The following is a 20,435-nucleotide window of genomic DNA, read 5'->3' as shown; positions in this document are numbered from 1 at the left end:
AAAAAAGAACTGTTGTTTATGAATGTAGATTGATCCACACTGTTTATACTTTTGGGCTGTTTTTTTCCCTTCTTTTTTGAGGTTTTTCCCTTGTGCTCTGACTCTTCTTTTACAATATGACTAATTCAGAAATATGTTTAATGTGATTGCACATATATAACCTATATTAGATTGCTTTCTGTCTTGGGAAGGAGGGAGGGAAGAGAGAGTGGGAGAAAATTTGGAACTAAAAATCCTTTGGAAAAAAATGTTGAAAACTATCTTTATATGTAACTGGAAAATGATAAAATACTGACACCCCCAAAAAAGAGAAATAATCTTGTTATTTATTGAAATCTGTGACCATATGTCCTTTATGAAAATGAAAGAGAAAAGGTACAACATTAATTGTAGAATCACTTGACAATTTCATGGAATCTTCACCTAATGCTTAATTTCATGATGGCTTTTCTTCTCTGAACTAAAATAATGATCTCACTTCTCCATTTGGATCTCACTTCTTGCAATCATCATCATTATCAACATGATCATCAACAGTGAAAATATCCAACATGTGTTTAGTACTTAAAGATTTGCAAAACATGTTACATATATTGCCTAACTTTTTTTAATACAACACTGTAGGGTAGATATTATTATCCTCATAATATAGATGAGGAAACAGAGATAGTAAAAATTAAATACTAGTGCAGGATCATATAGCCAGATGTAGGATTTAAAACTGGGTCTTCCTGACTCCAAATCTAATACTTTCCACTACAGCATCCTATATTTTCAATATATAGCTTCTTTTGTATCTTGTAAATACTTAACCCTTAATGAATGTACATTGATTTTCTTTGTAGTATTTATTTGCTATATGTTCAAATTGCTTTAAATGATAAAATTGAAAATGATAACTATTCTAATTTTTAAAAACAGTTAATTAATGATCAAGGATATCACAGATCACAAAATATTCAATGTAAGCAACTAATGAAGATATAATTATTATAGGCCAATTTAATTCCCTTGTCCAAAAGATCAACTAGAAAGCAATAGATGTTGGATTCTTGGACTTCTGTATAACTTAGAAGTACATCTTTCATGCCATCTTAGATGAATAAGTTAAGAAGATAGCTTGCTGGACTTTCATTTTGATAAGTAGGTGTGTCAAGCCTTTGCTGTTGGGCCTAGGAAGATAGAGGAACCCATGTCACAAAGAAAGCAGTCCTAAATCCAGGACTACTTAAGAAGACAGAATCATGTACCTCTAGAGATTAGATGGAGCTTTTGTAACTGGATATATTTCACTATCCATAAGGGTGAAAGGGAAACAGTAAAGAACACTTCCCCTCTCACCTTCACCTCAATTAAATTACCTCCAATTCCAACATAGGAAATGATTATATAATTTCTGGGAATAAATAAAAAAAAACACATGGAATTTTATGGGATGCAAAGGTATTAAAGGCCATCTAATCCAAGCCTACCTAATGCAGGATATTTTTGTGCTACCTTTTTTACAGATTTGAAGAAAAACTCAGAGAGACCAAATCTTCCTCCTAGAATTATTCATCCATTGCTACTAGTTCTATCCTTTGATATCTCATAAGAAATGTCATCTGGCCATGATAGCCTTTCACATATTTGGGAAATTATTATATCCCTCATAAGTGAAAAATAAATAAACTGGAAGAATAATCCTAATCTGATTATCCTTCCATCCTTAAATCTTTCCAAGATTTATTCATTGTACAACTAAATATTGAGGATTCTATGTTCATTGAAACTTTCTGGTCCACAGTTAAATCCATCAATAAATGAAGGTAAAAAATACTACAAAAAATATCTGAAAGATGAAATTATTTTAGAAATAAATTATTACTATTTTGCCAATGACAAAATTTAGAGAAGCTCTATGACTTATCTCAAACCACTTAAGCAACAGTTAGAGATAGTATTTTAACTTAATTTCACTCACTCAAAATATAATATGCTTCCAGTCATATACACTGCCAATGATTAATATGATTCCAGACAGTGAATAGACACTTAATAAATATATCTTGATGGACTGACTACTTGTTCAGTTCCTGAGGCAGTTAATGCTGGGCACAGTGCTGGGTATGAAGTCAGGAAAACCTGAGTCCAAATACAGCCTAATATACTTACTAGTAAATTACCCTGAGTAAGGCATTTGATAGCTTTTTGACTCAGTTTACTCAGCTGTAAAATGAGGATCTACCTCACATGGTTTCTGTGAGGAGATAATAGTATAATATTTGTAAAGTATTTACAGTATTTTGCGCATAATAGGCACAATACAAATAGTTCCCTCTCCTCTTCCCTCCCCTGCTGCCCCTTCATCTTTCCTTCCCTTCCACCATGCCTGCCCTATAGCCTACTTAGTACAACTTGTGTGAATATAGTTGTCTTTGGACCATTTACCTTCCCTTCATTCCTGATTAAGCTGATTTTCCCGAATCTGTCCCACAGAACCAAAAGCCCTACCAGTTACAGCTATGTCTTTAGGCTTGTCTACTTGGGAATCATTAATAAATATTGACAGGATTTTCTACCTAGCTGACCCCTGGAATACTCAGGTAAGCAGGTCTTGAAATTTTTTAAGGTAAACCCATACTCACCCTTATTACACTCTCCTGTCACCTCCTACACATACACTCCCCCTCTACCTCCCCCACCACATTCTCACAGACAAGTAAACTGTATTAGTTTATACCTTCATTCAATAAATATTTTATTTAGTACCTTTTTGTAGGTCAATGTGCTCAGAACTAGGGGGAATATAGTTAGATAAGAAGCTATACTTGCCCTTATACTGGTTACAGTCTAAGGAAATAGCACACAGAGATTACTATACTATCCATTACACAAAAATGTTTCATCAAATAAATTGTTGAATTTGAAATTAGAGTACTTGCTGTTATTTGTACTGACTGTTTGCCCCTGGGAAAGTCATTTCAGATCCATGGGCCTTTACTTCCCACATTTACAAAATGAAATGTTTGAGTAGTTGATCTCCTAAGATCCCTTCTTGCTCTGATATCTTCTGATATGCATCCCCTTATACGCATCAGAGAGATGGTGAACGAAGCAAAATTTGAAGTCCCAGAGGGCAAATATGGGTGTAGAACTTTTGTGCCTTTCCCATGACATCTGAGTTAGGATCCCTCAGGAGGCATCTTTTCATACTTGGAAAGTGAGGATCCCATTCTCATATTAATTTTACACATTTCTCCTGGAGAATACTGAGAGCTTCCGGGCATTGAGGCCTCATATTAATCATGTTCCCTAATTATTTATTTATTAGGACAAGGGATCTGAACACCTGGCAACATTTACATTTGCAATTAGGGGAGCAGAATTAGTATCACAGAAGCCTGTTTATTCCTTGCCTTTGCCTTATAAAAAAGTAAGTTTAGCAGTGTATAACATTATATTAACAAAATAAAAGAAGAAAAAGAGGGAGGGATTGATATCTAAGGTGATTAGTGGAGAGAACAGATTCAGAACTGGATGGTCTAAGTTAAACCCATATCTGTATTTTTGCAGCATGTGACCATGATTAAAATATTTTCCTTTTATGAGTCATAGTGGCCTTAGCTATAAAATAGTGATGAGAATTTTAGCATAGAGACATTGGAATAAACACCAGTTTGAAATTCAGAGAATCTAAGTTGAAATCCTAACCAATACTTAAAACCTTTGTGACCCTGTGTAAATCACTTAACCTGACTGAACATTGATTAGTTTCCTTCTCTGTTAAATGAGGATTTTATATGAGATGGATTTTATGGTTCATTCTGACCTAATATATAATTATAATATATTATCAATGAGATACTTACTTTGAAGTCTTATAAGAAATGTACTTACTATACAATTCAAATTGTCATTCTCATAATTTAGTAAAAAGAGGAAAAGGGATATGTTAACTATGATGTTTGAAGCACTAGTCTTAAACTCACTAGATGAATGTTCAAGTCTTGGTTCTGACATTTTCTAGCTGTTGAACAAGAGGAAATTGCGAAACCTCTCTAAGCCTAAATTTCATTATATATAAGCATGAAATAAAGATACTATTGTTCTCCAGGGGTAGTTGTGAGGTTCAAATGGAATACTCAAATAAATTTATTTGAAAATTATCAAGTTTTTAAATTATTGGTTATTATTAATGATTCTGTTGTTATGATTGCCCCTGTAGTTGTAGACCTTCCTTAATAACTGAAAGCAGAGAAAAGTTTAATATGAGTTTGCAAAAACTAGGTCCTACTAAGATGGAAAGGTTTCGAGGATTAATCCAGTGTCCAACCATGTACAAATCTGATGACAAAGGGAACTATCAAAAGAAGTGTGACTACAAGATAATTAATGATGGGTTTTTTTTTAAACAGCAACCTATGGAGATTACTTTCTAAGGCAAAAAGGAACTTCCAATTTCATTGATGAAGCAATACAAACTCTGAAGACATCATGTCCTTTAAAACATAACAAACATTTCATTATCATTATATCTGCATAGGATATAGCTATTTCTTATGGAGAACCACAATTTCCAAAAAATGAGAGTTTCAGGACTCTCAAGGGACAACAAAGAAACAGATAATAGTTATTACTCATTAGGTTATGACCAATGAAAAAACTGTAAGAAGGGAAAAGATATAATAAAAGGAATGTATAACAGGAAAAAAAGAGATAGATCATTCATGTAATTTGAATGAGACATAACCAGTCAAGGGCTGTCGTGGACCCAAGCAATTTCATGAGGTCTAGAGGAAGTTGCTTAGTATGTTGGTTAGCCTTCTTATGGAGGATTTTGAGGATATGGGCAAGAGCAACACAGGAAGATGTAGTAAGTAATAGATATCTATAAACACTATTAGAGGGAATAATAATGATGATACAGTAGATTGATCAACATATTATAATGTTTCTATATTATAGAAGACAATTACATAATCCTACAATTCTGTTCCACAGCTGATGTATGAGGGAGAAATCAAGAGCTTAACTGCTAACATATTTTCCTCATTCTCTAGTTATAAATTTGGGAAGTACCATAATGTAGCTGAACATTAGGAACCAGTACCTTTCTCTGATGTTTTAAAATCACAATAACAGAAAGAATATTAATATAAATGTTATGTGGCTACTACCTCTGTTCTCAAGGATGTTTGTTGAGTTTCATATTGACCATAAAAATCTAACCTGAATAAGTAAATGGACTCAGTTATCTCTACCAAAAAATAACTACTTAGACCAATTTAAGAGTTTTCTTGAACATTTGAGGAGAAAAAGGGTATTTTGTAATATTAGGTAACTATGAGAAACAGGAGCTCAGGGGAATAAATTTTATCTTGACACTTCAGAAACTAACTTCCCTTCTCTCCCCTTTCTTACTGTAGTACCATAAGATTTGAATAAAGAAGCATTTAAAGGAGCTAACAGGCTGTTCACCTAGTGGGGTTCCAATTGCCCTACATGTGAAGTGTGAGCTACCTGCAAAGAGAACAGATGTTATAGATCCTACTCAATGGTAAGCTAGTGCAAGAAGAGCTTGATGCTGTCCATCAGTACTGGACTCTACATTTTGAACATCCTTGATAAACAGTGGAAAATCTAGGTTGTACAAGAGGCTTTTTTTGCTGGTTTTCTTTTTTAATTGTTTTTCTTATTAACTATGTGGGAAACAATATTGGGGATACTTGACCAGGAAATCAGTTTCATACATGTATGTTAGCAAAAGGCAAGTAGTATACGTAGGGAAAGAAGAACTATGAGCTAGAATAATATCCTACAGGCTTATGCTGCTTTTTATTTTATAACACACTTGTCTGATGATATCTCCAAAGAGAAAGATGAGAACAAACAATAGAATTACCATTTTTGCCAATGAGAAATGGAAACACAGAAAGGTGTTTATACATGATTTATACAATATATACATGTTTATACATGTTTATACATGTTTATACAATTTATACATGAGCTTAAAACTAAATAGAGGCAGAAATGGGATATAAACTTGAAAGGACTCTACAAAAAACCTGAGTCATTCCTTCTGACTTCAAGCTATAAAAAACCCTGCAACTTATAGAAAAGTGTCTCAAATTAAAAAAAAAAACAATAAAGTTATAAGGTCAACAATTGTCTTCATGAGAAAATTGTATGGACTTGAACACTACAATTAAAGTGCACAGATATTATTTTTCCCATAAAAATATTTTATTATTTTCCAAATTGCTCTCCAGAATGGTTGGATCAGTTCACAGCTCCAACAACAATGCATTAGTGTTCCAATTTTTACACAGCTTCTCCAACGTTTATTAGTTTCCTTTTTTGTCATATTATCCAATCTGATAGGTGTCAGGTGGTACTTCAGAGATGTTTTAATTTGCATTTCTCTAATCAATAGTGATTTAGAGCATTTTTTTTCATATGGCAATAGATAGCTTTGATTTCTTCAACAGAAAACTACCTGTTCATATCCTTTGACCAATTCTCAATTGGGGAATGAGTTAGATTCTTAAATTTGATTTAGTTCTTGATATATTTTAGAAATTAGGCCTTTATCAGAAGTACTGGCTATAAAAAATGTTTCCAAGTTTTCTGTTTCCATTCTAATTTTGTATGCATTTCTTCTATTTGTACAAAACCTTTTAAATTTAATGTAATCAAAATCATCCATTTTGCATTTCATAATATTCTCTATCTCTTGTTTGGTCATAAAAGGTTTTCCTTTCCAAAGATCTGAGAGGTAATGTATTCCTTCTTCTCCTAATTTACCTATGGTATCACCTTTTATGTCTAAATCATGTACCCATTTTGACCTTATTTTAGTATAAGGTGTAAGATGTTGGTCAATGCCTAGTTTCTGCCATACTATCTTCCAGTTTTCCCAATAGTTTTTTGTCAAATACTGAATCTTTATCCCAGAAGCCGGGGTCTTTGGGTTTATCAAACAGTATATTATTAAAGTCATTTACTACTGTTTCTCCTGTGCCTAACCTATTCCATTGATCCTCCACTTTATTTTTTAGCCAGTACCAGAATGTCTTGAGGACTGCTGCTTTATAGTAAAGCTTCAGATTTGGTACAGATAGCCCACCTTCCACAGATATTATTTTTTTATTTTTTTTAGTGAGGTAATTGGGGTTAAGTGACTTGCCCAGGGTCACACAGCTAGTAAGTGTTAAGTATCTGAGGAAGGATTTGAACTCAGGTACTCCTGACTCCAGGGTCGGTGCTCTATCCACTTCGCCATCTAGCTGCCCCCACAGATATTATTTTAAATACTAATCTTGACACCTGTAGCTATATGGCCATAATTAAGTTATCCTGTCAGGTTCAAATTCCACTTCTGTAAATTATAGATAATTCTTACACTAACTAGATCACAAGATTGTATTGAGAAAAAGATTTTATAAACTTTAAAGTGCTACATAACTGATAGCTATTCCTTCACAGAAGTCATCTAAAATTCAACACTCTTTCCTCTTTTTAAATATCCTTAATCATTCCTTAAGTCTGACCCCTGTTCTTTAGTTCTTTGCTGTAATACAACTTCTACTTAATGCCTTCTCTCCCAAACATAAAATAGTTGGTAACTATAAAGTTGACAATTGTATAAGGTAATTTGAATCACTAAAATTTCCTTCTTGATGCTACTTTCTGCCTCTTAAAAGATTTGAGATTCAGATTTTTAGCATTCACAGGTAATGTTTAAATCTTGTTCACTTGCCTTCCATTTTATAACTGAGAAAAGTAAGGCAAAAAATGACACTGATTTTCCCAAGGAAAAATTGCTAGTAAATATGCATCTAGAAACAGAACTAAGGGTTCCAGTCTTCTAGTCCTTTAAGCTTTGCATTAGGTTCAGTTGAGCCAGGTCTAGAGCTAGACATTGCTGGGGATCTAATTAAGGGGACAAAAGAGTTAATAACAATAACTTATTGTCATATGGTACTTTTCCCATAAGCATCATCTTATCTCATTCCACAGCCGTTTTGAAATACAATCAATCCTCAACTTTCACAGAGGTAACATTCCTAGAAAATTTTGAAAAGAAAAACATATGAAAGGTGATCAATAGAACCTAAGGCAAATAGAGGAGTAGGTTCCTTCAATCACTGAAAACTGTAATCTTTCACTAGAGGTTGATGAAAATACACTTTTTTTGCTTATAATTCATTATAACAAAACATAAATTCTGATAATATCATTTTTCCTAACAGAGTATCCATGAAATAACCCATAAGATGCAGTACTCAAAATAAAATTGGTAACATGCAAAATATTTTCCTCCTGCAATACCCTAGAATTCTGTAACATTGTGTACTAAAATTCCAAATAAAAAAACAAATATTGATTTCAGACAATATTCATTTTTCACAACATATGAAAGTTATATTACAAAAAATTTTATGCAGCAAATATAATTCTTAAAACCCAAACTTTTTTTACCTGAATCTTAACTTCCATTGTTGCAGGTGGTGATGTAAGTGTATTTTACTGTGTACTATACTGCTATAAACCTCTCTACATTGGCTGCCCCCTGAAAACCAGGAGAGAGGTTGCTGGGTATTTAGTTGCTACTGTCAAAAGATCTGAGATTGGTGGGGTCTTGAGATCACCAACACTCTGTCCTTCACAGCTGGTGGATAGTGTTAGAGATCATGAAGGATGAATCAATTTGAGATAATCCAACAGAGAAACTTTTTTGCGTGCCATTTGAAATCCTTAAGGGTTTCAGAGTATGAGAACATAGTAGAGGCCAATTGACATTTTACCTTGATGCTGTGATCAGTGACAGTATTGGCAGCCTCAATGTTTCTAGAAAGCTGATCAATTAGCCCAACAGTGACTCAGACATTCCAGCATGCTTATCAGACACCTTTATTTTCTCAATAAGCTGCATCACTGACTTTAATTGCTTAGGCTTAAAGCCTGAAGGACTTGCTCTATGCTTTGAGGGGGTAATTACAACATAACACTTGAATTTTAATGACAAACAATGAAAATATACAACAAATGATTGAGGAAATCTTTACCTACAACAGTAGGGCAAACAAGACCAGTGAAGGAACTTGTAGGATACCAACTACTCTACAAACACACATACTGTGCCTCTGATTTATTTTTTTTTCTTTACTTTGTATAGCTGTGAATGTGCAGGATTGTCAATGTGAAAGTCAAAGTGAGGTTACAAATTAAATCATGTGAATGCTTGGAACTGTGAAAATTGAAGATCAAATGTTGAATATTGCCTGTAAATATTCAGTAGATCCATAATCTCTCTAAATGTACTACATACATATTTTTTTTCTTTTTTTTTTTTGCGGGGCAATGGGGGTTAAGTGACTTGCCCAGGGTCACACAGCTAGTAAGTGTCAATTGTCTGAGGCTGGATTTGAACTCAGGTACTCCTGAATCCAAGGCCGATGCTTTATCCACTGCGCCACCTAGCTGCCCCTACATACATATTTTTGCATCCTATTTGTCCTTGAATAAATTGGCCTTAGAAGTACTACTCACTGTTTTAGAGTCTTGGCTTATGGTCTTTTAATATTTCATTGGGAACTATTTTGAAGTGAGATCAATTTAGAGCATATATTAAAGGAGAAATATATTAGAGTTTTAGGGAAAAAATAGAACGATGCCTAATTTAAAACAATAATAACAACAGAGAAAGAAATAAAATCCTACAGTAAAAACAAGGTGGAGTATATGCAAAATAACAGAAGTGAAAACAACTAAAATTGTTGGGAAAATATACAATGGAACTTGATGGTAGAGAGGTGATATATGCTTTGCATTATTAGTATTGATTTAAGGGGAAAAACACCCAGTGGAATAGGGCAACATTAAGGCAATTCATCTGTTATCCTTTATACTTATTACATGACCAATTTGCCTCTTTCTTTTTTCAGCTCATACACTTCCTTGACAAGTCTTTTATGCCACTTCTTGTGTTGTGGCCAAGTCATCATTGGTAATGCATTGAAGACTACTCATATACACTATATATCTTTCCATTGTCATTTATGTGACCTACAGTTCTTGAGGCTTTACAATTCAAAGGGTTTATTTTAAAGACATGTAAATCATGAGTAGGATAGTGATATTTTTCTTTTATTTTCCCCAATTTTCAGAAAGAAGCTCAGAATCACAGGATGTTCTATTTAGTTTCCCAAATGCCATCCACCCTACTTTTTTTGCCAATTAAATTCAAGACCTAAACAATTTTCTTTCTTTAGTACTTGGCCAATGTTTATTTCTATATTATCAACTATTTACCATCTAATTATCTATCTACCTACTTATCTCTATACACATCTCTCAACAATCTATTTACTTAAATATGCATATATATATATATATATATATTTATTAATGTATACATGCAATGCCCATATATGAATGAGTGTTTATATACAGGCATACATGCATATAATTATATCTATTTACCAATAAACTAGAACAGCTATATGTCACAAAATATGGGCAGTATGTATTTTTCTTCCTCTTTGTAAATCCATGAAAGAAGTCTACACTTTTTTAAAAAATGTGTATTTTATTTGTCGAAAGCCTAATTTGCCATGTCTTTTTACCAATCTATGATTTTAAATCCTCCAGTTGGAATCATTTGCTTTCCAGACATGCTTTCTTTATGCTTGTCAAGTGCATTAACACCACCACGCTTGCATAAAATGAATAATCAGCATTTCATGAAGCCATTTTTTCTGTTAAAATGAGTTTATTACTGGTTTATTTTTCATGGCCTATCAAACAGATGTTGCTTACTCTCTGAGGAATTCCCCTCTTTTCCCAGTGCCTCTGGCTTGGTGACTTGCCAGATATTCTATTTCTCTGTAGTGCTGCTCGGGAATGCCAGAGATGTTAAGGAATTTGCTTAAGCAACAGAAATCACAACACGGAAGAATTAGAAGAGATCTTAGAACATTAAACTTTAACACAAAGACTGCTGTTGTTAAATGAATTGATAATATAGAATCATATTTTGATAAGACCATAGAGCATAGAATTGTAGAATATAGAATGTTAGATTTAGAAGAAAGTAAGATATCATTTATTCTAAAATGTTTGCTTTTTTGGATAAAGGAACTGAATTCCAGAGAACTGAAATGATTTACCAAAGACACAAAGGCAAAAAAAAAAGTGTTAGAAGAGAGAAAAAAATCACTGAGCTTCAAACATCATTATTCATATTTACATTATATCTTCATGTAATTAGGGGACCTCTGTGGTGTGTGCGTGTGTGTATGTGCGTGTGTGTGTATATCTGTTGTGGTATAGCTTCAAATGGAATATAAATATCAGAATAAAAGACACTTCAAATAGGCTAAATATTTAATGGGGGCCATATTGGAAGCACTTGTTTTATCTTGTCAGGTAGAGTCACAAATATTTTAAAATATTTGCAGTTACTTTAAATGTAATTTCCTTTTCTATCTCTTTCTGGTGGGTTTTGCTGGTAATATATAGAAAGGCTTATGATTTATGGAGGTTTATATTATATCCTGCAACTTTACTGTGGTTCTAAATTGTTTCAGCTAGTTTTGTTTTTTGTTTTTGTTTTTGTTTTTTATTCCCTAGGGGTGTCTAAGTATACCATTATATCATCTTCAAAGGGTGATAATTTTGTTTCCTCATTGCCTATTTTACCTGAATGTTTTAAGTGAAATATGAGACAATATTTTCAGCAAAGAGTGTGATAGGGAAGGGGAATCATTGAAGGATTTAAGAGGAACAAATTAGACAGATTTATGCCAATATGGAAAGCATAATAGTTCTGTGTTTTCAAAAGGAATTTAGCTTAATCAAGTTATTGTAGAACCACTGTCAAATGAGAATTTCTTTTTTGGTCTCCCACCACCCTTTTTCTTTCATTTTTTTAAATCAATAGTATTTTTCTAATAACCTGTAAAGTTTGTTTTCAACATTAATTTTTATTAGATTTTAACTTCCAAATTTTTTTCTCCCTCCATCCCTTTTATCATTCCTTCCCAAGATGGAAAGAAATATGATATAGCTTTTACATGTGTAATCACAGTTGAACACTGCATAATGTTGCTTTTACTATGCCTAATGTTTTCTTGGTTTTGTTCAATTTACTCAATATCATTTCATGTAAGTCTTTCCAGGTTTTTTCTGAAATCTGCCTGATCACCAAGTATAATGGTATTCTTTTTTTTTTTGGGGGGGGGGTTGAGGCAATTGGGGTTAAGTGACTTATTAAGAGTCACACAGCTAGTAAGTGTCAAGTGTCTGAGGCTGGATTTGAACTCAGATCCTCCTGACTCCAGGGGTGGTGCTCTATCTACTGCACCACCTAGCTGCCCCTATAATGGTATTCTATCACAATCATATACCACAACATTTTCACCTGTTCCCCAATTAATAGGCATCCCTGCAATTTCCAGTGCTTTGTCAGGACAAAGAAAGCTGCTATAAACATTTTAGAAAATGTAGGTTCATTTCTTTTTTCTCTAATAATCTAGAGATAATGCTAGGCCAAAGGGTATAGACTGTTTAATTACTCTTTGAGAATTATTCCAGATTGCTCTCAAAATTGTTGGATCAGTTCACAATTATAACAACAATTAATTTCTGTCACAATTTTTCCATATGTCCCCCAACATTTGTCACTTTCCCCTTCAATCATTTTAGCCAAGCTGGTAAGTATAAAATGATATCTCAATGTCATTTAAATTTTAATATCTCTAATCAATAATGATTTAAATAAATTTATATGAGTATAAATTGTTTTGATTTCTTCTTGGAAAACTACCTGTCTATATACTTTGACCACTTATCAATTGGAGAATGACTCATATTTTTAGAGATTTAACAAAGGTCCTTATATATTTGAAATAGGAAACCTTATCTGAGCAATTATAATTTTCCCCAAATTTTCTTCTTTCCTTCTGATCTTGTCTACATTTGTTTTATTTCTATAAAATACTTTTAAAATTTAATATAATTGAAATTATTCATTTTATATCTAACTTTGCTGTATAGCTCTTTTTTATTCATATTTGTCATCTATTCAGCAAGTCTGATAAGTAATATGTTCCATGTTCTAATATTATTTTAATATCTCCCTTTATAAATATATATAAGTATGTATGTATGTGTATGTATGTATATATATATATATATATGTATATATATATATATATATATATATATATATATATATCCTTTTATACCTAGGTCACGTATCTATTTTGACTCTATCTTGGTCAATCGTGTAAAATATTAGTCTTTGCCCAGTTTCTGCCATACTGATTTCCAGTTTTCCCAATAATTTTTTTTTGCCAAATAATGAATTCTTATCTCCAAATCTTAAGTTTTTATATTTATAAAGGACATAGTTATTTTAATTATTTGCTGCTTTAAATTGCATATCTACGCTCTTCCATTGATCTATCTTTATATTTCTTAGCCAGTACCAGATGGTTTTGATAATTACTGCCTTATGAATCTGGTACTGCTAAACCTCCTTCTTTTACATTTTTTTTCAGATTTGGAATGGAGATTTTTAAATTTAGACATCTTAATTTAATTAAGATTTTTCAGAATTTAAAATGGAGAGAGTGTTAAAGGAATATACTGGACTATATGTTAATTGATTACCTTCACATTCTCAATATGCTTTGTTTATGTGTGCCAGGAACCAAGTTTTTACTTTGCAGCTTTGGCATTTTTGGGATTCCCAGACCAATCTCAAATTCTTTGAATTTCTGTTTGCTCTGCCATAAAATGTGAATCTTAAGATCTTCAATAACTACTGCAAAAGATTATTGTCAAGATTGAATTCAGGCCAATTATTTCACATCTCTGAGCTTTCATTTCCCCTCCTGTAAACTGAAGATAAAATTACCTTTTCTATCTGTTTCAAAGAGTAACTGAGATCACATCAGCAAGTGGATATGAAAGCTGATGGAATCCTCAAAAAATAGTTTAAGTTGGACTTTTTACTAATACAATCATTGTCATTTCTACTCATCAAAAATATACTACGGAGAAAGCTGAAATATATCACTAACCAGGCAAACAGCAGAGACAAGGTTGATTTTGAACTAATTGACAAGTTAGTGCTTTCCCCTCCTTTGTGCCTACTGAAGAGTCATTTGAATTTAAGAGGTGTACCCAGAAGGGAAATGACAATTTCCTTCTGAACACCCTAGACCTGTGCCTCAAGGCAAAAGGGATGTGAAGATGAGTCTCATCTCCAGTAGACCAAAGTTTCCCAGCAGAAGACATAAAAAGTTATTTTTGATGGGTCTTTAATTTAAACAAACAAAACAAAAAAAAACATAAACAAAAATCAAAACACCTCCCCCCAAAAATAATCCAAAAAAACCCTTGATCAGTGGGATCCTTTGGGGAACAACAAACTCCCAAAATAGCTCAGCTATGCTAAACATCCAGAGTAGCAGAGGAGCTGTTTGGAAGAAATGGATAAAACAATGGCTAGGGACAGCTTATACTTTAACACATTTCCACCCTTGAAGAGGCTCATAAGTAAAAAGCAAAACAAAACAAAACACTGGAATAGTTTAGACACCTTCATGCTAGCCCAGGCTTTGTTGTTGACCTACTCTGTGACCTTGGGAAATTCTTTTCCTCTCTGTGGGCTCCAGCTATCTCATATTTAAAGTAAGAGTTCTTCCTGACTTTAAAACTAGATTGGCAGGATGAATCGCCCTATCTGTAAGACTTTTGCAGTCTCTGAAGTAATTTCAGTTCTAACATTTTATGTTCTAGCTCTCAGGTTTTGTATTTTACATTTTTTTTTTTTTAGTGAGGCAATTGGTGTTAAGTGACTTGCCCAGGGTCACATGGCTAATAAGTGTTTAGTGTCTGTGGCCGTATTTGAACTCAGGTACTCCTGACTCCAGGGCCGGTGCTCTATCCACTGCGTCACCTAGCTGCCCCCTGTATTTTACAATTTAAAAGCTGTAGTTCTAAGAGCCTATTTTCTGACTTCTAGTAATCTACATGCTAAGGTTCCTTTTTTTTTTCTAATGAATATTAAGTGTGAACAAAGTAAATTTATTTATATATTTTTTTCTTTTTCAGGGCAATGAGGGTTAAGTGACTTGTCCAGGGTCACACAGCTAATAAGTGTCATGTGGCTGAGGCTAGATTTGAACTCAGGTCCTGAATCCAGGAATGGTGCTCTATCCAGTGTGCCACCTAGCTGCCCCCAATTTATTTATATGTTGAACTTTGTATTTCATTTTTAACAAGTAAAGCAATACGAATTCATAATTTACCCAGTGAGTATGGTTATATGTCTTCCTCCATCTCCCTTTTGTCAGCACATAGGGCAATGGCAATAGTATTCTAGTGCTGAAATGGCTATATCAAGGTATGGGAGATGATAGGAAAGGCATATAGTAGATTCAGTAGTGTGGCATTGAATTGGCTAACTTATGGGCAATAAGGGAGAAGAAAGAAAGTGAAGATAGAACAAGAGTTATGACCATATAAGTTATCAAGGGTTGGAGGATTTGGTAGAAGCTTCTCATTTCCCATCCCAGCCCCTCAAAGCAAAACTATTTGGCTGAATTTACAAAAGCAAATTCACAAGGGTAACATTTCAACTTCTGGCAGTGTCTCAGATGATGCCCTGTGGCCTGTCAGCAATATTTCTGTACTGCTGTGGCTGAGTTTACACCTGGAAGTCTTTGTTCAGAAGATTTCTGACAAGTCCTAGGAGGTTTTTTTGAGGGCGTGAATTCCACATACTGGCTGCTATAATGAATTTGTGCTAAGCATCTGCAGCTCCTCAGGCATCATACTGAGCATGTGAGAGCCAGGGTCCTCACTCTCCAGGTGATTATAATACCTCCAAAAACTGGGGGGCTCTCAGATGACTCATCTTATACCATTTGTGAATATGGAGGTCATTGTCCTCACCTTGAATTCTCTTAAAATAACTTGGAATATAGGGATGATATATTAAGAGGGGCTTGCCACTCTGACATACAATAATTAGAAGCTCTCTATCCAGAACTGACAGTTATATTTTAAACACTAATTTTCAATTTGGCAGGTTAAAATTCAGCGCATGATAAAGATAGTGAGTTTTCTGTTATAACCCAGAGGCTAAAATTTTATTATATTGCAGTTCTAAAATTCTGGTTGTACAGACAGATAGAAGAGTGAAGAAATACATTTTTCCTACCTAATCCTCATGAATATTATTTAATCTTTATATCACTTTAATTTCAGCTATTTTAGGCATTAAATCACATTGTCACATGAGGAATTCCATAATAGTAGCTGACATTTTTATAGCATTATAGTGTTATAAAACAGTTTGTATACATTATCTGATTTGATCTTCACAATAGGCCTGTAAAAAGGTAATGCAACCATATTATCCCATTTTACAAGAAAGGAAACTAAAATTAATGGTGATTTTCAAGTATTTAAAACATCTTTGTTAAAATATAATTCTCTGTTAAAAGATTATTCTTTCAGCACAACGTAACATATATATAAAGTCAGGAAGACTAGAATTCTAGGTCTTTAAATCTATTTTCCTATGATCTTAAGTTCTGCTGCTGACATATATTGTCGATTGTGCCTGGGCAAATCGTTCACTCTGACTGTAACCTACTTCATCCATTGGTTAATTAATCCTAAACCAGACATCCTTATTTTCTGGATTTTGACATGTAAAACCGTACATGGCTATTGCTCCTTTCCATTTTTCATATATTGTCTTTCCACATTAGAATGCAAGCTCCTTGAAGAGCTGTCATTCTTTTTGTTTGTATCATCAGTGGTAAGCACATTTCCTAGAACATAGCAAGCACTTAATTACTTTCATTTGTCTTGAATTAACTTTTCAGTGTTTTAGGTGACTGCCTAATAGTATGTCACACGCACATAATATTTTTTTTAATATATGATTTTTTAATATAATTTATTGTTTTTCCTTCAGGGGAAAATTAACTGTACAATTGAAATTCTCCCTCAAAAAAGAGAGGGGATTATTTTGTTCTGCAGAGCCTAAGATGGATGGGCCATATGATCATTATGGGTTAAATTTGAAGCTTTCAACCAAGTATAAGGAAAATCAATGTCTATAAATTAAAACTATCCAAAAATAGAATTTTCTGCTTCAGGAGATAATGACTTATCTCTCTGTGGAAACTCTCAATCTGACCCATGATTATTCAAGTGTGAGAAAACAATGGGTTTTGGGATACCCAGAGGTCCCAACTCAAGGAGATAATTTTGAGATTGATTAGATTGACTTTGCTGATTAACTCACTTGAAGATGACTTGGTTGAAACCACACCTACCTGAGGATCTGGTCCTCAGAGGGTGTGTTCTCTGAGCTCTGACCTTGGCACATTATGGTAATGGACTGCCCTCAAGTCCAGTGAAACAATAGATTTTGGTGATGCTGGCCAATTAACTTGGAGTGGTGTGTAGGGACCATCTCTCATCGAGGCCCAAAGGAAGCTTCCACTCACAGAGGCATAGGAACTTCCTCTTATGGCCTGAAACTCATAGGTGGAGGCACTGTTTTCTCTCTCCTCCTTGGTCCTAAGAAGGGGTTACTAACTTTCTAAGCCATGTGCTATCTCTCTTTACTAATATCTAATATACTTTAATAAATGCTTAATTCCTGAAAACTGGTGCTAAAGCTTCTAATTTATAAGTAGTAATATATTAGAAACCATAGCTAATTTTCCCCAAACTTGGGACAGAAATAAGGCAACCACATACAATTGTGTGTGTGTGACTGTGTGTGTGTGTGTGTGTGTGTGTGTGTGTGTGTGTGTGTGTGTGTGTGTGTGTGTATGAGGCAATTGGGGTTAAGTGACTTGCCCCAAGGGTCACACAGCTGGTAAGTGTAAAGTGTCTGAGGTCAGATTTGAACTCCGGTTTTCCTGAATCCAGGGCCAGTGCTCTATCCACTGCATTACCTAGCTGCCCCAACCACATCTAATTTTTTTTAATTTTTTTTTTAGTGAGGCAATTGGGGTTAAGTGACTTGCCCAGGGTCACACAGCTAGTAAGTGTTAAGTGTCTGAGCCCAGATTTGAACTCAGGTACTCCTGACTCCAGGGCTGGTGCTCTATCCACTGTGCCACCTAGCTGCCCCCACATCTAATTTTAAAGACCACACAAGGATGTTTTGAGTGAGGTAAAGTCTGGGCAAGTTGTCCCCTGAACATCCTTCTACTTCTCAGATTGATGATATTTGAAAGAATGGACTTGACCAGTGTAATATTTTTAAGAAGTTAAGAGGTAGAGGAGACTAATGGGAAATAAGGTTGTCTGACTCTCAGGTCTAGAGATCATTCAAATTCACCATGCTGTCATTTTATAGGAACATACAATGAGACTGCACTTCATGTTTTCAAGTAATTGCTATGTTTTACATAATAGGATCATCTTAACAATCTAGCTTATAATATGCAATAGCAGACTTAAAGCTTAGGAGAGATATTGGGGCTGGAAATATACACCATAAAGATCTGTGACCCATTGGTTTGGAATTTATGACTGACATGATTTAAAATGCTAAGTAGAGAGTTATCAGGGAGGCAGAGCCAAGATGTCAGAGAGGAATCAGCAAGCTGCCTAAGGTCTGCTTCTGTTCCCTCAAAAAGAACATTAAATCAAGCCTCTGGGTGGATTCTGAAACTACAGAACTTGCAAAGAGACACAGAGACACAGTCTTCCAACCAGAGAAAATTTAGAAGACTTCAGGGACGGTCGGTCTGATTTGGGAAAAAGGGAGGCACAGCGCAGGGCGGCAGCACAGTGCCAAGGGGGTCGGGACAAATCAGCAGGAAGCTGCAGGCCACAGCCAAGCAACTGAGACCCCTGGATCCTGGCTCAAAATTCTGTTGGCCCAGCAGGACAATGGAAAAACTTACCTGCACCAGCTGAGAGGGCAAGTTGCCAGCTGGAGGGCCATGAACAGGATAGACGTGACTAGGCCCACTAACCCCGGTGAGCTCAGACAGGAAGTGCAGGGCGTGGAAACTCCACACACCATAAAGGCCTCAGTGTAAAAAGCCAGTGACACAGCACCTATACCCCAGCACAAGCAGCTCAAAACAGGGAACCTGGTGCCCCCAGAGCAGACTTCAACTTAAAAAAAATAATAAATAACATGTAATCATGAGTAAGAAGTAAAAAAGAGCCCTCTCCATTGAGAGCTTCTGTATCAACAGGGAAGAGGCAAAGTCAAACTCAGAAGTGGACAATACCCTCAAATTGCCTACATGTGAAGCCTCATGAGGGAAGGTGAGTTGGTCTCAAGAACAAAAAGCCTTCCTGAAAGAGATCAAAAAGGCTTTTAAAAATCAATTGAGAGAGTTAGAAGAAAAATGGGGAGAGAAATGAAAGCAAAACAAAAAAAATGAAAAAAGAATCAGCAGCTTGGAAAAGGAAGCACAAAGATTAACTGCAGAAAAAATTCCTTAAAAAATTCATCTGGCTAAATGGAAAAAAAAAAGGTATATAATCTCACTGAAGAAAACAATGCCTTAAAAATTAAAATTGGCCAGTTGGAAGATAACGAATCCATGAGAAACCAGGAATCAGTCAAGCAGAATCAAAAGAATGAAAAAAATAGAAGAAAATGTGAAATACCTCATTGGAAAGACAACTGATCTGGAAAACAGATCCAAGAGAGACAATTTGAGAATCATGGGACTGCCTGAAAGCCATGATCAGAAAAAGAATCTAGACACCATATTCCAGGAAATTATTAAGGAGAAGTGTCCTGATATTATGGAATCAGAGCATAAAATCATCACTGAAAGAATCCACCAATCACCTCCTGAAACACACAACAAAAGGAAAATTCCAAGGAATATTGCAGCCAAATTGCAGAATTATCAGGTAAGGAAAACATAATCCAAGCAGCCAGAAAGAAGCAATTTAAATATCATGGAGCAACAGTCAGGATTGTTCAGGAGCTGGGAGCTTCAACATCAAAAGACTGAAAGGCTTGGAATATGATATTCTGGAAGGCAAAGGAGCTTGGATTGCAGTCAAGAATCTATTACCCAGCAAAACTGATCATTCTCTTTCCGGGGAAAAGATGGACATTCAATGACATTGGGGAGTTTCAATGTTTCCTGATGAAAAGACAAGAACTGAATAGAAAATTAGATCTTAACATACAAGACACAATAGAAGTTTAAAAAGGTAAACAGAAGGAAAAAAAAGTTACTCAATTAGGTTAAACTGTTTACATCCCTACATGGGAAGATAATACTCATAACTCTTAAGAATTGTAAATGTACTTGGGCAGAGAGAAGGAATATACACAGAGAGTATAAATATAAATTGTCTTTGATGTGATGATAGGGTGTTAAAAAGGGAATCTATGGGGAGGAGAGGAAAGGGGAGGTGGAATG

This window comes from Dromiciops gliroides, chromosome 2 (assembly GCF_019393635.1).
Source record: "Dromiciops gliroides isolate mDroGli1 chromosome 2, mDroGli1.pri, whole genome shotgun sequence".
Classification (NCBI taxonomy): Eukaryota; Metazoa; Chordata; class Mammalia; order Microbiotheria; family Microbiotheriidae; genus Dromiciops; species Dromiciops gliroides.
Note: the sequence above shows the minus strand (reverse complement) of the source record.